Raw genomic sequence first — 15,898 nt, forward strand, 5'->3', positions numbered from 1 at the left:
TAATAATTCTATTATACTTGGGAAAAATGCAATTCCTACTTCTGAATTCTTTTCAAGAAACTACCAGTTTTATTTATCTAATTTATTGGTGATGGTCCAAAGGGTTTTCCATCCATGAGAGAGCATGTGACCTGTCTTCCTAGACGCTGGAGGTTATACCTGGGTTCCAAAGACAAATTTGGGTGTCTCTATATTGTTTCTCCTAAAGTGTCTAAAATGTTAAGTTGGTCTACCAAAAAGATAAAAAGAAAGCTGAGAGACTTTCAGACTGTTTGATACAAGAAAATTCAGAAGGTTGGGGACATTTCCGTAGTGAACTCTGTGTTAGCATTATGAGGCATTTCTTTTTTTTTTTTTTGAGACTTCATGAAAATTTTTATTTTGAACAATTTAACAATATTTATTTTAAATCTAAACTGATAATGTTTATTTCTCAATTAACAATAACATTTATGGAATTATTTTGAATAATTTTCTTCTTAAAATACAAAAAACATTTCACGGAGGTATTTTAGTAGTATTCAAGTAACAAAAGTAGTACTTTATTTTTTTATGGAAGATTTGGTAAATAACTGAGTGTTATTTTTAGTATCTGGTTCTGACCCCTCTTTCAGATCGGCTTCCCTCACCACCTCCTCCAGAAGCTCCATGTCTGGAGCTACTATATGATACTCTAGGAGCATTGTACACCCTATCCATAGATGTGAACCCTCGTTCTTGTCTACCACCACAATCACAAGCACTTGAGTAGACATCACTTTGGCTGCTTGAATAAGTTTCCTGACTTACACCATATTCATCTTGTGAGCTGTTACAATCATCATAGTGACTGTTTCCACCATAAGGCAGTGAGGGTCCTCATGTAGGAGGTGTACTTCGGGAGCTCCCATAACTTTCATATGAATTCTGTAAGAGCTTCCAGTTGGATGATCAGAATCTCTATCACAATTCCTACCACAGCCTTCATGATCACTATAGCTTTTAGAGGAATGTTCATCCCAAGAACTGTAATGGTCATAATCACGGTATGCATAGTCTCTATGTGGCTGACCATAATCCTTGTTACCTCAGGAACTTGGATAAACTCTGCTTGAGTAACTATCCTTAGCAGAGTAACCATCATCTCTTGGTGACCCAAAATCATCTCTTCATGATGAGACTTGCTCTCTGCATGACCCACCTCCATAATTCTCTCTTCCATGTGACATGGGACCTCATCCTCCCACACTACTATTGCTTCTTGTTGGAGCAGAGAGAGCATATCTTTTAGGAGGAAGACCTCCACTTCTTGAAGTTTGACCTTGTTTAACAGGAAAATGGCCCTCTAGAAGAACTCATATTGAGATTCAGAGAATATCCATCATCATCCAAGTGTCCTGCATGTGAAGGATGACCTCTTGCCCCTCCATTTCCTCCTCTGCCACATCTCAGACTTCTTGGAGGCCCTCTGTTTCTTGAAAGTGGTGGTAGTCTTTGCCTACTACCACCCTCAAAAGATGGTTTGTTGGCTTGCTCTACTTTAATTGCCTTTCCATCCAAAGACTTTCCATTCATATCTTTTGCAGCATCCTTAGCATCAGCAGGTCTTTGAAAAGTAATAAAAGCAAAGCCTCTGGATTTGTTGGTTTTTCTGTCCTTCATCAAAAGAACTTCCAGTATGTGTACAAATTTCCCAAATACTAATTCGAGTCTTTTCATTGGTCTCTATATTGAGGCCTCCTATGAACAGTTTCCCAGGTCGAACAGTTTCCATCATTTTGACACATCTGGATGGTGGCAGCGGTGGCAGCGGTGGTGGCAGTGGCTGTGGTGGCAGCAGTGGCAGCTTCTTTTCAGATTTCTTTAGAATCTACCATTCCGTCTCACCAACATTACCAGCTAAACTAATGGCCAAGGTCAATGGGACACCAATCTATCGAGGCATTTCTACTGTTTGTAATCACTTTGTTTCTATTTTATTTTTATTTTTTATTTATTTAAAAAAATTTTGGGGGGCTGGGGAGGTAGCTCAGTTGGTAGAGTGCTTGCCTTGCAAGCACAACACCCTGGGTTCAATCCCCAGCAGAGCAAAAAAAAAAAAAAAAGTTTTTTTTACAATAAAAATTTCTTTAGAATTTACTGAACAACATAAAACAAAAGTTGGGCACAAATTTATATGAAAAACAACAATTCTGGTGTTCACTCAGCATCCTAAATTTATACAAGAGCTTATATTTAATAGCAGTGTGAACATGTTGTAGTCAAACCAGATGCATCCAGAACTGTAGAGAAGAGGGGTCGATCTTATCTAGTCCTTACTTTAACACACTGGAGAAAAGGGTAGAGAAGCAGCTGAATCCTGCAACAAAAGCTGCCTTTAGACAACTGAATTTACCTGATCCAAATGAATTGGAAATATATTCAGGATTTGAAGATATCAGTTAGGCAGAATGACTAGTTGTGGGTATTCACACATCCATTAAGATCTTTAACTTCTTTTTTATAATTTAAGAATTCATGAGTTTTGCAACCTCTGAGATTAGATTTAGCATCTAAGATGAGATGCAACTTGAAATGGTTTGATTGTGCATGCTATCATTTCCTTAATGGTAGAAGCAATGCTCCAGGGGCAGGGATCAGTATTTTGGAGTGTACTTAAGCAACATAAAGTATGATTCCAACCTCCCATCAATTTTTTAAAAGTTTTTTTAAAAAGGCTCAGCTAATATCTTGTATTTTATTTCCTTCTCCTTTCTTTTTTTTTCTTTTTTCTTTATTAGACTCTAAGCAAAAAGCAAAATCAAGTTTATGACTTATATTTACTGGGGTCTATAGAGCTACACTGGAAAGCCTGGAAAAATCTAATCACCCTGCAACCTTTGAAACTTAGCAACATAGAACTAATCAATGTCCACAATAATAGATGGTCTAATTCTCTATGAAAACTCTAGGCTATTTTTACATTTAACTTGAGGATAATTATGAAGAAAATGGAAGAGACTGTGTTCCATAAGTTGCTACTTTAAGAGGCTTAACTTTATTTCCTTGAAACCCAGTTTACTCAATGATTCTAGAATGTCCTATTGTTCTGTAATCATGCTGTTTTTAGGAAATTTCTCTTTCTTTCTTTCTTTTTTCTTCAAGTCTTATTGCCTGTGCTATTATTTTGTAGAACTGATTTCATGTAAATATGAAAGATTGTAAGAATTTAAATATTTCTAAAGAATCAATCTTCTAATAACAAAATTTTTAATAAAGACTTTTTCTCACTGTTATGTCATTTTATAATATTTTGGAGCAAGAGTATGAAGTTATATATTGACAATGAGGAGTCCTGGCATCATTGCTTATAGCTATAGGATCCCAAGGCAAACTGTTACTTATTTGGGTCTCAGTCTTATTGTCTAGAAACACAGAATCTAAGGACAGATCATTTGTAAAGTTTTTAAGTTTTCTGTAAATGTTTTTCTTTATAGACTTGCACTTACAAAGTAAATTTAATAACAGCTATTCATGAACATACATAAGAATTTTGAGAAAATGTAATATCCCCCTTCTAAAATTGAAAATCTTAAGACCTTCAGGGGTTTTTGAACACATCCAGCAAATTAATATTAAAATTATTTTTAGCTTAATGAAGCAATTTATATAATATAGCAGTATTTATATAAAATGTCATTTCATTTCTATGAGGCAGGATATTTTACTACAGAGAACAACACATAGTCCATATTTTAATATGCAGGATATTAGGAAGAAAATAATCATTTGGAGATGAAGTTATACAAATCTTGTATAAATATATTACTGCACTTTAAAATTTAACATATAAAAAATTGTACAGTAGCACTTAGCCACTTTAACACCCACTTTTTCAGTTCATTAGTCCAAGAAATAAAGAGTGCTTAGTATGTGCTAAGAACTATCCCAGATAACCAGGATGCCAGTGAACAAAACTGACAAATACACTACCTTTAAAATGAACTTACTGGGCTGGGGGTGTAGCTTAGTAATAGCACTTACCCAACATGGGTGAGGCCCTGGGCTCTATCCCCAACCAAGTGCAGCCAAACACAAACAAGCCAAAACAAAAAGGCAAACAAAAACATACTCTAGGGTGTATGATGGGAGTGGGGGACTGGGAGGTGGAAGGGCAGACAGAAGAGAGGAACTAAACTTAATAGCTTGTCAGAGGTACAGGGATAGGGTGGGCAGCAGGACCATGGAGTGCCTTACTGATGAGGTCATATTTGGACAGAGATCTAAAGAGAGTAAGAGCTCTGTCCCCCAGAGGGAACAATACACTAACACAGGAACTTGCTAGGTAACCAGTTAGAGGAAGCTAAAAGTGAGATGTAAGAGATGAGAAACAGTCATATGGGTGCATGTGAGAGGGAGGGTATGTTCGTGTGTGAGGAAGGGTGTGAGGGTCTGAGGAGAGGGCTGTTGTCATGAGTACCTTGAAGCCCCCTGAGGAGAAATGAAAAATCATTGGCAGATTGGGTGCAGGGAAGTGACATCAACATGGATATTTAACAGAATCACTATGTCTGTTACATTGAGAAAAGACTGAGGCAAGGAGTGGCAAAAGTGGGGAACCAAATTATAAGCATGTAGCAAATAAAAAGTTTGAAATCAGTGACCCACAGTGAACATGGTGGGAAAACATTGGCTTCTGGTTGTATTTCAAAGGTAGCATCAAATGAATTTGATAATAGAGAGAGGAGAAAGAGAGAAGCCAAAAGTGATCTTAGATTTCTGACCTGAGCATCTAGAAGGTTGGAGATGAATTAGCTCAGATGAGAAACAACCTGGAAGAGGGTGTTTTGAAATAAGGAATGCTTTGTAAATCAATCATGGTTTTAATTTTCTATACTATAGGCAAATATTTATGAAAGAAAAATTCAATGTTTTCATTGCCTTCTGGTTTGGGATGTTTTATAATATTTTATGTTTTTTTTAAATTTGTTAGGCACTATAATGGTATACATTCAAACCATCTGAATAGTCTGAAAATTCTTCCCTAGCATGAAATTTGTGCAGGTTTAGATTTTCTTTTATTTTTACTGGGACAATAATAAGGTTTCAATCATTTAAAGTGCTACTGAAATATTTCAAATTCAGTTTACATGAAGTAATTATGGTTTTAAAAAAATTATTAACCATTTACTAGCTGACATATGCCTTTTGATTAACACATCAAAAAGTAGAAGATATATAAAAGAATATTTTTCAGTTACTCTTCTGAAAGGGCATTAATATCCAAATTATATAAAGAACCCAAAAAACTTAAAACAAACCAAAAAATACCCCCAAATATCTCAATCAATAAATGGGCAAATGATCTAAATAGACATTTCTCAAAAGAAGAAATGCAAATAGTCAACAAATATATGACAAAATTTAAACATCCTTAGTGATCAGGGAAATGCATATCACAGTTACACTGAAATTTCATCTCACTTCAATTAGAATGGCAATCATAAAGAACACAAATCTCAGTCATTGCTGACAAGGACTTGGAGAAAATGCAAACTTATACATCATTGGTGGGACTGCAAATTAGTATGTCCACCTTGGAAAGATGTATGGAGATACCTCAAATGACTAGGAACCACCATATAATCTAGCTATCCCACTGTTCAATATTTAACCTAGAGAACTAAAAGAAGAAAACTATGGTGATACATGTATATCAATGTTCATAGTAGTGCAATTAACAACAGCCAAGTTACAGAATCAGTCAAGTTGCCTGTCAATAGAAGAATGAATAAAGAAAATTTGGTATATAAAGAGAGTGGGGTTTTACTCAGGTGTAAAGAAGAATGAAATTGTGTCATTTGCTGGTAAATGAATGGACCTGGAGAACATCATGCTAAGTGAAATAAGTCAGACTCAGAAAGTCAAGCATCAACTGTTTCCTAAGTGGAAGCTAAAGAAAAAAAGGAGAAAATAAAAAGGAATTTAAAAAGGAGATCTCATGAAAATAGAAGGGAGACATAGAGTAAAGGAAGATCAAGGGGGTAGAGGAAAAATGGGGAAGTGCTGAGGAATGAAGTCTATCAAAGTGTGCTATGTCCATGTCTGACTATACCACAGTGAATCTGCTTATATATGCAATTATCATGTACTAATTAAAATAATAATGATGATAGTAATAGTAGAAGGGAGATCAATAGAGTAGAACCAAGTGGTTCAGGAGGGTGGAGTGGGAAAGGGACACACAGAAATGAGATTGATCTAATCATGTTATGTTCATGTGCAAATATCACATAGTGAGCCTCACTATTTATAATTACAATGCACTCCCCACCAAAAAAAAGGATCCTTGAGAGTTTAAGCTTTTAAATTTTAAGGAACAATGTTGTACAGGGGCATTTTAGTCAGGACAAGAAGAAAATGAAGGGAAAGAAGAGTAAGAAATGGGAAATGGGGTTGTTGTCAGACTTCAGCTGAGCTGAGAGACCATGATCAATTTAAGGTAGTGATTCATGGCATCTGGGGGGTCAGATCTGCCTTTCTAAATTTGTTGTCAACTACAGAGTCTATCCTCATAAGAAATGCCCTGACATTCAAACTTTTGCTTACAATTTTAGAAAATTCAGGGATTCCCGGAGACCTCCAAGTGTGGATGTCTATGTTTTTAGGAGTAAATCTGAAATGCTCCATTTTGTAGATTCCTTCTCTAGAATTGAACCAACACAAAGTCAATAGAAGAAAGAATGCTACCGATGAAAACCATTCAAGCTTTTACTAACCTTCAGAAAATGTTTGTCTTTTCATTATAAAAGAGTATAGGTGGAGGGGGCAGTTGCATGTACCCAAAATGATGACCACTTTATGTAAGAGCTTTTATAGTAAAGATGAAGGCCAAAAAAGTGGAATCTTCTGGTCCAGAAGACATGTCTTCCATCCTCTCTCCCACTCCCAGCTCCCAATTATTTTGAGCTGCTTAATACATTTATCATGAATAAAACACTAGTGTGAAGCAACTTTATGGGCACTTAAAATAGTGTCAAATACAGAAACATTAAGAATCTCACTGACCAATTTTTCTTCCTTTTTGTATACTGCTTATGTATTTTGAATACAAAGTGTTCTACGATGAAGAGCATGTAAAGCTTCCCTACTTACGACTCTGCTCGAGTTATAACCTGTAGTGATTGATATCTAGCAGTTTAATTAAAATAAAAGTTTAATGAATATATATTGAGTTTATTTCCCTGGTAATGAAAATGTTGAATATGATGGCATAGTAATGAAGTTCTTTTTTATTTTTACAGACTGCATTTTGATTCATGGTACACAAATGGGGTACATCATTTTATTTCTATGGTTGTACATGATGTAGATTCACACCATTCATGTAATCATACATGTACATAGGGTAATGATCTCATTCTCATTTACTCTACACAATCCAAAGTTCCTCCATTCTTCTCTTAACACCCACCCCCAAACCCCACTATGTATCATCATCCACTTTATCTGGGAAAACATTTGGTCTTTGGGTTTTTGGGATTGGCTTATTTCACTTAGCATGATATTCTCTAATTTCATCCATTTACCTGTAAATGCCATAATTTTATTCTTTTTTGTATAGCCTCTACATTGCCAAATCCTAAAACACATTTCAAGATTCTCTCCATCCCAAATATCCACTTCTGAATCATAAATTTCTATCTCTTCAAAGTAGTTTCTATCAACAGAAAATAGGTCACAAGCCATAGTACAAGTCCTGACAGGTAATGTTCTGTCTCCTTGCCTCCTATTCATTTCTCTTTGGGGAACAAGATACCAGCAGAAATTTAGTTTCCAGTTAAAACCCCTGTAAGTCATATCTGACCCAGCCATGTATTCAAAGGCCTCATCGCTCATCACATCAATGATGTGGCATATTGACGCCGTCCAGCGGAGTCAATTTGGTGTGGGAGACAAACGAATAGCGAAGCTTCTGAATTCGGAACGGTTTATTGTAGATTCAGGAAACCCGGGAACCCTGGCGCTCGAGGAGAGTCAGTTTATATCCCCTCCAGGGGGTGAAGGGTAGGGCTAATGCCAACTGTGCGAAGATTAGGCGCGGAGCTAGACGTCCGAGCAGGCACAATTAGGAGCACTCGGGAACACCTATGCACGCATTGTGTGCATGGACTTAATTGAATATAGCCAATGACAAATCACCTGGGTGTGCTTATGTTAATCAATCTCCTCACTGCCAATGTGACCAAAACAACTTCTGGCTAACTGCCAGGCGCCATCTTGGCGTAGTCCGTATGGCATAGCCCCCAGCATCTCCCCCTTCCTTATATGAACTGAAAAGGAAGCTGACAGGGATCATGCCTGTCTTAGGTCGTCCATGGCAGAGCAACATCCTTACCTGTCATTGGACAATGAGGCTCTAGCCCTCATTTCCTGTCTTAGGTTGGTATGAGCTCCCCACGAATCTTACCTGTCTTTGACTACCAATCCAGCATACTAAGCCATATACTGGGAGATTGTCCCGCTTCAAGGGCAGCCATGGCCTATTTTATGATCACATTATGAGTCTGTTGACTGGCTTTGAGGCGTTTGTAAATGTAGAACAGAATCAACACAAGTATACCCAAGCTTATTAGTGTGGGACTTAAGAGTCCCCCAAATTTGGTGCCAAATTGTATTTGTTTATCTAATGTTCCCGTGATAAGCCCTCTCGGTTTGACTTCCACCTTAGTGGCATTCATGGCGAGGATCTGCCATTGAAGCCCTGTCACCAGCTCGTCGAATCCATCCGTCCATTATTGTGCGATCTGGGAAAGTAACTGTCTAGAGAAGTTCTCATTAAAAGTCACAAAAAGGAAAGGGAGAACTAGGCACACGGAGTATATGAAAAAGTAACTGCTTCACTCTCTCTCTATATTTCAGTATTAACTCCATTAACCCTTCGATTAGTGCACTCTCCCCTACCCATAGAGTCTCCCTTTACAAAAGCCAGGGGGCTTACATCCGTATATGCCTTAGGCCCGCATAAGGACCAAATGGATATTATTAATAGCTTTGGGCACGTAACCAGTGACATTTGTATTGAAGTTGTTTTCTTTATTTAAGGTAATATCTGCCAAAGTACAATCGATCAACTGCACACAAGGTGTGCCATTGCTAAAGGTGAGGCATAATGTATTCTTTAGTGATAAATTTAGGGTAAATTTGGAGTCCAATGGTGGTGTGTACCTAAGGGTAGCTTGCCCAGTAGATTCATTAGTGGAAAAGAACTGAGGAAAGACTGCACCACCTTGAGAGACTGGATCCAGTCAAGGCAATACCCTGACTATTGTCCAGAACTATTCACCCTGGACGAAACTTACCACCATCAGCAGCAGCAGTAGGATACCCAGAGGGCTTGGCTGCATCTTGATGAACTGTCTTAACTGCTCAGACTAGCCTTTCTGGAATCCAAATTGGTGTTTTCTCTTCCTGTGGAAATACACACACATGCCCTCTTCCCCAAATCAAGACTGGGGAAGGTCCTTTCCATTCTCCTGTTCCATAAAGCTTGTGGCTTTATGTCAGTGTCAACTGCAGCATGTCGATTCGCTGATTTTCCTGATCCATCCAGATTCAAAAAATTTAAGGTAAAAAGGGCTATAGATAATCTGTTCTTAGGTGGATATGACTCCCCTATTCCCCCCTTTTTGTTTTATTAATAAGGTCTTAATGGTTAGATGAGCTCTTTCTATAATTCCTTGTCCCTGGGGGTTATAAGGAATACCTGTGACATGATATATACCAAATGTAGAACAAAATTATTTAAAGGTTAAGGATGTATAGCCTGGACCATTGTCTGTTTTTATTGTTTTTGGAACGCCCAGAATAGAAAAGGTATATAAGCAGTGATTTATAATATCTTTTGTTTTTTCACCTGATTGTAAGGAGGCCATAATAAATCCTGAATAAGTATCTATGGACACATGCATGTAGCTAGTCTTTCCAAATTCTGGGATATGAGTAACATCCATTTGCCATATATGGTTGGCTTGTAATCCTCTAGGGTTAACACAATTTTGAGGTACTGGGAGATAAGTGACACAATGTTGACAATTTTTGACAATAGTTCTAGCTTGTTCCTTAGTTAATCGAAAACGTTTTTGAAGAGTGTTAGTGTTAACATGGAAGTTTTTATGAAAATTTTCTGCTTCTAAGAATGTGGAAAAAATATGTACGTCTCTAGTAGCTAAGTTTGCTAAGCGTTATCCATACTGAGAGGTACTGGTTAACCCGGTATGAGCCCTAATATGTCCAACAAAAAATGATTCCTTACGGTCCTAAATTAACTTTTGAATTGTAGATAATGAGGAATGAATGGTAGATGCCGAGGATATTTTTGGTACAATTTCTATAATATTTAGAGCATTGACTATATATTTGCTGTCAGAGAACAGATTAAATGGCTGATTTGGGAACATTTGGAAAATTTGACAAACGGCTAGAAGCTCTATCTTCTGGACAGACTGGGAAGGATAAAGAAAAGTAAATGTCTATGTTGGCATGACTATAGCAGCTGTTCCATTACTGGACCCATCAGAAAAGCAAGTTATAACATTTGGTATGGGATTTTTTCTAGTGACCTTATGAAATATGAATGGGTGTCTGACGAACATTTGGATCATTGGGTCCCTGGGGTAGTGGTTATTAAAATTTGGATTATAATTACATATAATGGTAGCCCATACTTCTGATTCTTGTGTGAGCTCAATTATAGTTTATGGTTTATAAGGAGTGATAATGTTTTTTGGAACAATGCCAAAAATTCCTATAGCATTAGTTATTGCCTTTTTTATTAACTTTCCCACTAATTCTGGATAACTCTCTAGAGTTATCTTTTGGCTGTAGTGAAGATGGACCTAATAAGTAGGTCCTTGTTGCCAGAACACTCCTGTAGGACTTCCTATGGTGGCTATAATTATCAGTAATATAGGCTTAGTTATATCTACCCAATCTAAATGTGCCTTAGTAATGGCATCTTCTACCTTACACAATGCTTTTCTAGCTTCTGTGGTAATTTCCCGGGGTGAGGCGGGATCACCACTTCTCTTAAGAGTATCAAATAATGGTCCAAAGTCTTCAGTTGTTAATTTTAAATATGGTCTTACTCAGTTTATATCTACCAAAAGTTTCTGGAAATCGTTTAATGTTTTTAATCTATCCATTCTAAAGGTAACCTTTTGAGGTCGTATTAAGGTTTTTGTCAATAATGGCACCAAGGTAGGTAATGGGGCAAGAACTCTGCAATTTATCCTCTGCTATCTCAATTCAAATTGAAGAAGATTTTTGACCAGCCCATCATATACTCTGAAAAGTTTGTCTTGATGAGGATGAGCTAATAAGATATCATCCATATAATGATAGATCTTTAGGTCTTTATCAGATTTTCTAATAGGCTGTAAAGCTTTGTCTACATAGACCTGACACATAGTGGGGCTATTGGCCATGCCTTGCGGCAATATTGTCCATTCATATCTTTGATCAGGTCCTTCGTGGTTAGTAGCTGGTACAGTAAAAGCAAATCTGCAGGTATCCTCCTTATGAAGTGGTATAGAAAAGAAGTAATCTTTTATGTTTAAAACTATAATTCTCCAATCCTTCGGAATAGCAGACAATTGAGGGAAGCTGGATTGAGCTGTTCCCATTATTACCATTTGACTATTAATTGCTCTAAGATCTTGGAGGAGTCGCCACTTCCCTGATTTCTTTTTAATTATAAAGATAGGTGTATTGAAAGGAGACGTAGAAGGTTGTAGAAGGCCAGTTGTTGTCTTACTAACTCTTGGCCTCCTTGTAACTTTTGAGCATTGAGGGGCCACTGAGGTATCCAAACAGCCTTTTGTGATTTCCATGTAATTTTTATTGGCTCAGTGGCCCCCTCTGAAAACCCAGTCCCTCTTTATTACTTCTTCTCATAACTTGGATGGGTTCAGTTATTCCCTGTGAATGTGCTCTCAGTCCCCTTCCAGGTATGAATCCCTGGTTCACCATGATATTACAAGCTATTGGGTTAATATACATATGTTCATTAGTCAATTTGATCTGTAATTGTCTTAATATGTCTCTCCCCCATAAATTAACAGGTAAATCTCTCAAGACATAGGGTTGGAAAGTACCGTAATTTCCTTCTGTATCTGTCCATTTCAACAACTGTGAACTCTGGGGTGGGTTTGAGGCAACCCCCAAACCTCGTAAGGTCTGGTCAGCCTTTTGAAGAGGTCAATCTCTTGGCCATTGGGCCAATGTTATGATACTAAGATCAGCTCCAGTGTCTAATAACCCATTAAATTCCTTGTCATTTATCCTTATAATATACATGGGGCAAGTGTTTAGATCTAAGGCAAGCATGGTCATAGGTTCCCCCGTGGATCCAAACCCCGATTTATTTCTTTTATTCTTTTTTGCTAAATATTTGTCATGTTCACTGGGTATCACCAGTATTTGTGCTATTTTATCCCCCTGATTTATAACAGAAATATCTTTTGGGGGACTGACCATTATTTTTATCTCTCCCTCATAATCTGGATCAATTACTCCTGATGTTATACGGAGTCCTCTTAGGGCAGCAGAACTGCGCCCTAATAGCAAACCTACTATCCCCGATTTAAGAGGTCCATAGATACCCGTAGGCGTTAATTGAACCCCCATTTCTGGAGTTAGTACTACTCTGGCGGCAGCACAGAGGTCCAATCCTGCACTTCCTGTTGTATGCCTGATGAGGGAATTAATGGATAATAGGTTCGAGGGATCATTCTGATGGGATCCGCTGCTGGTTGTCCTTCTTTCAGGGCTCCAAATATTTGTGGGGCCCGAGCCTGAGGCCCCCTCATCTCGTTTTTTGGGAGTGATTTTCCTTCAATGTCAATTACAAATTTACATTCACTTGCCCAATGTTTTCCTCTTTTACATTTTGGACATACTCGGGTATTTTTTTGTATGTACTATGCCTTAGGTTTGGACAGTCCCTTTTAAAATGTCCTGGCTGTCCACATGAAAAGCAACTTTTGGGTTTGGCCCTCATAGCTTGAGCTACTCCTTGAGTGACAGCAGCTGATAGTACTTGACACTGTATAGCTGACTCATTAATATCTCTGCATATTTTTAAATAGGTATTGAGATCCTTATTTTTCCATGGCCTAATTGCTTCCCTGCACCATTTATTAGCTTGTTAATATGCTGTTTTATTAAAGGCATTGCTTGTTCTGAATCCCCAAACACTCTGCCTGCTGTTTGTAACAGACGGTCTACAAAGTCTGCATATGGTTCAATTGAGCCCTGTATAACCTTGGATAATTGCCCTTGCAAGTCCCCATGACCTTGTAACCTTTTCCACGCTCTAACAGCGGCAGCAGCTATCTGAATATAGACCGCTGGATCATACGTAATCTGCTGCTGTTGTTCAGAGTATGGTCCTTGTCCCAGCAACATACCCAGGTTTCACTGATGGAAACCTGTGGCTGCATTTCTACGAGCCATCTCTGCACAGAGCTCCTGATTGGTTACTTTCCACATTAAATATTGTCCACCATGCAAAACTGCTCGACACATACTCGCCCAATCACTAGGAGTCAGATTAAGTGTTGCGATGGATTCCACCATACTCACGGTAAATGGAGCCTGGGGTCCATAAGTAGCGACTGCCTCTTTAAGATTTTTTACTGTTTTAAATTCTAGGGCCTGATGAAATCGCTGCCTCTGACCATCTGCCAAGACTGGGCAGGACAGTCTTAATGGACCTTCCACAGGGTCCCAGCGATCCCCAGTATCACTTGGGACTCCACCACAACAAGGCCGACAAGAGTGCCCACAAAATGTCGGGTCCTCCCACCTTTTAATCATAAGGGGGAGCTGAGGGGTTAGTTATCTCATGGTCTTTCCTGCTTTCTAGCAGCTCCGCAACATTAACTAGCCTATCTTCTAGTTCCTCCCCAGTATCTCCTTCCTCCTCAATCTCTTCTAGCACTTCTTCTCCTTCTTGTAATATATTTCCCATGCCTCCTTTTTGAATTATCCCTTCATACTGATTTTGTGATATTTCTGAACCCATCCTTTACTAATAAATAAATTTGATACAGGACAAACAAAGACCACACTAACAATAGTACAAACACACAAACAACACTAAATACATGCACTCCGGAGCTCCTTTATATTTCATCACCTGGTCAGCTATACTGAGTGCCTAACTGCCTTAAAAGACAGGGCCTCAGCTTACCTAAGTACCTAACTGCCCTAGGGACAGGGGTTAACTGCCCTAGAGACAGGGTCTCAGCTTACCTGAGTACCTAACTGCCCCAGAGACAGGGTCTCAGCTTACCTGAGTACCTAACTGCCCCAGGGACAGGGGTTAACTGCCCCAGAGACAGGGTCTCAGCTTACCTTGCTACTTAGAGCAAGACTCTTGAATTTGACAAACACACAAACAACACAAAATACACGCACTTTTGCACTTCACTACCTGGCCAGCTATCTTGAGCATCTAGCTGCCTTAGAGACAGGGGCTGCAGCTTACTTCGCTACTCACCATTTAAGTTAGACGAACTCAGAATTCCCCCTACGGGGCCACCACTTGAATCCGTCCAGTGGAGTCAATTTGGCGTGGGAGACAAATGAATAGCGAAGCTTCTGAATTCAGAACGGTTTATTGTAGATTCAGGAAACCCGGGAACCCTGGCGCTCGAGGAGAGTCAGTTTATATCCCCTCCAGGGGGCGAAGGGTAGGGCTGATGCCAATTGTGCAAAGATTAGATGTGGAGCTAGATGTCCGAGCAGGCACAATTAGGAGCACTCGGGAACACCTATGCATGCATTGTGTGTGTGGACTTAATTGAAAACAGCCAATGACAAATCATCTGGGTATGCTTATGTTAATCAAACTCCTCACTGCCAATGTGACCAAAACAACTTCTGGCTAACTGCCAGGCACCATCTTGGCGTAGTCCATATGGCATAGCTCCCAGCAGCATACGACTTTTCCTGACTTCCTTTATTCTTGCCAGCAAGGGCTCCAGCCACCCTAAAGCACATTCACAGTGTGCATCCAGAAAAGTTATGACCTGCCCTTTTGAAGCAGCTGCTCTTGGAAGATGAGCTCCTATTAACTCAGAGTTCTCTTCCATCCTGATAATTTTTACTGTTACTTCTAAATTTTTCACATAATTCTCTGATGACAACTTGAGAAAATCTCTTTCACTGGCATCATCTACCAAGATGGCCTCAGAGAGCAGGTAGTGTGGGGAGCGATTTACAACACTAAACAGTTCTAAGGGGAGTGCTCCAAGCTTCATGATGAAGCACAATGATTAAACTTGTGTCCAGAAGTTCTTCAGGGTATACTTTTGTCTTGCATCCTTCCATCTTACATTTGGCAGACATTTATTAACGGCAATCAAATCACAGGCCATAAGGTTAAACTGATTGATTTTGAACAGCTCTTTCATCTTCTCCTGGTCATCCTTAGGAATCAGCACAACCTTTCCCATTTCTCCTGGGCCTTCCTGGTTTCTTGAAATAATAGCCCTCAGTGCAGGCAACAGGGGCCTCTCCTTCTTGTCATCACACTTGCTATGTTCACTGAAGTACAGTAGAAAGAAGACATCCACAAGGACCCACATCAGTGAAGTGACCAGAACCACCTTGCAGTAAACCATTCTCCTCATGTCTTTACTTGATTTCTAGTTAACACAAAGATTGAAGGCAAATGCTCCTGTGACAAATCCAAGCCAAAGAGGTAAACTCCAGGTTGAAAGCAGGATGCATCCCATGTATGTAGTGCTTGGAAATTTCAAAATGACTTGAAAACATTCATCCTCAAAATATTTCAATGAACGTGCATCTGCTATCTTGGCCAAGAATTCCATGAAGAGAGAAGGGCAGTCCACGCACTTGATTCAGCCTCCAA

General features: G+C 38.9%; 2 pseudogenes; both read right to left on the bottom strand.

The window, feature by feature from the left end:
* Positions 1 to 585: 585 nt before the first annotated feature.
* Positions 586 to 1,756, bottom strand: LOC124991613 (RNA-binding motif protein, X chromosome-like; annotated as a pseudogene).
* Positions 1,757 to 5,900: 4,144 nt separating this feature from the next.
* On the bottom strand, positions 5,901 to 15,656 carry LOC124991486 (polypeptide N-acetylgalactosaminyltransferase 13-like; annotated as a pseudogene).
* Between the last annotated feature and the right edge of the window lie 242 nt (positions 15,657 to 15,898).

Source organism: Sciurus carolinensis, chromosome 8 (assembly GCF_902686445.1).
Source record: "Sciurus carolinensis chromosome 8, mSciCar1.2, whole genome shotgun sequence".
NCBI classification, from domain to species: domain Eukaryota; kingdom Metazoa; phylum Chordata; class Mammalia; order Rodentia; family Sciuridae; genus Sciurus; species Sciurus carolinensis.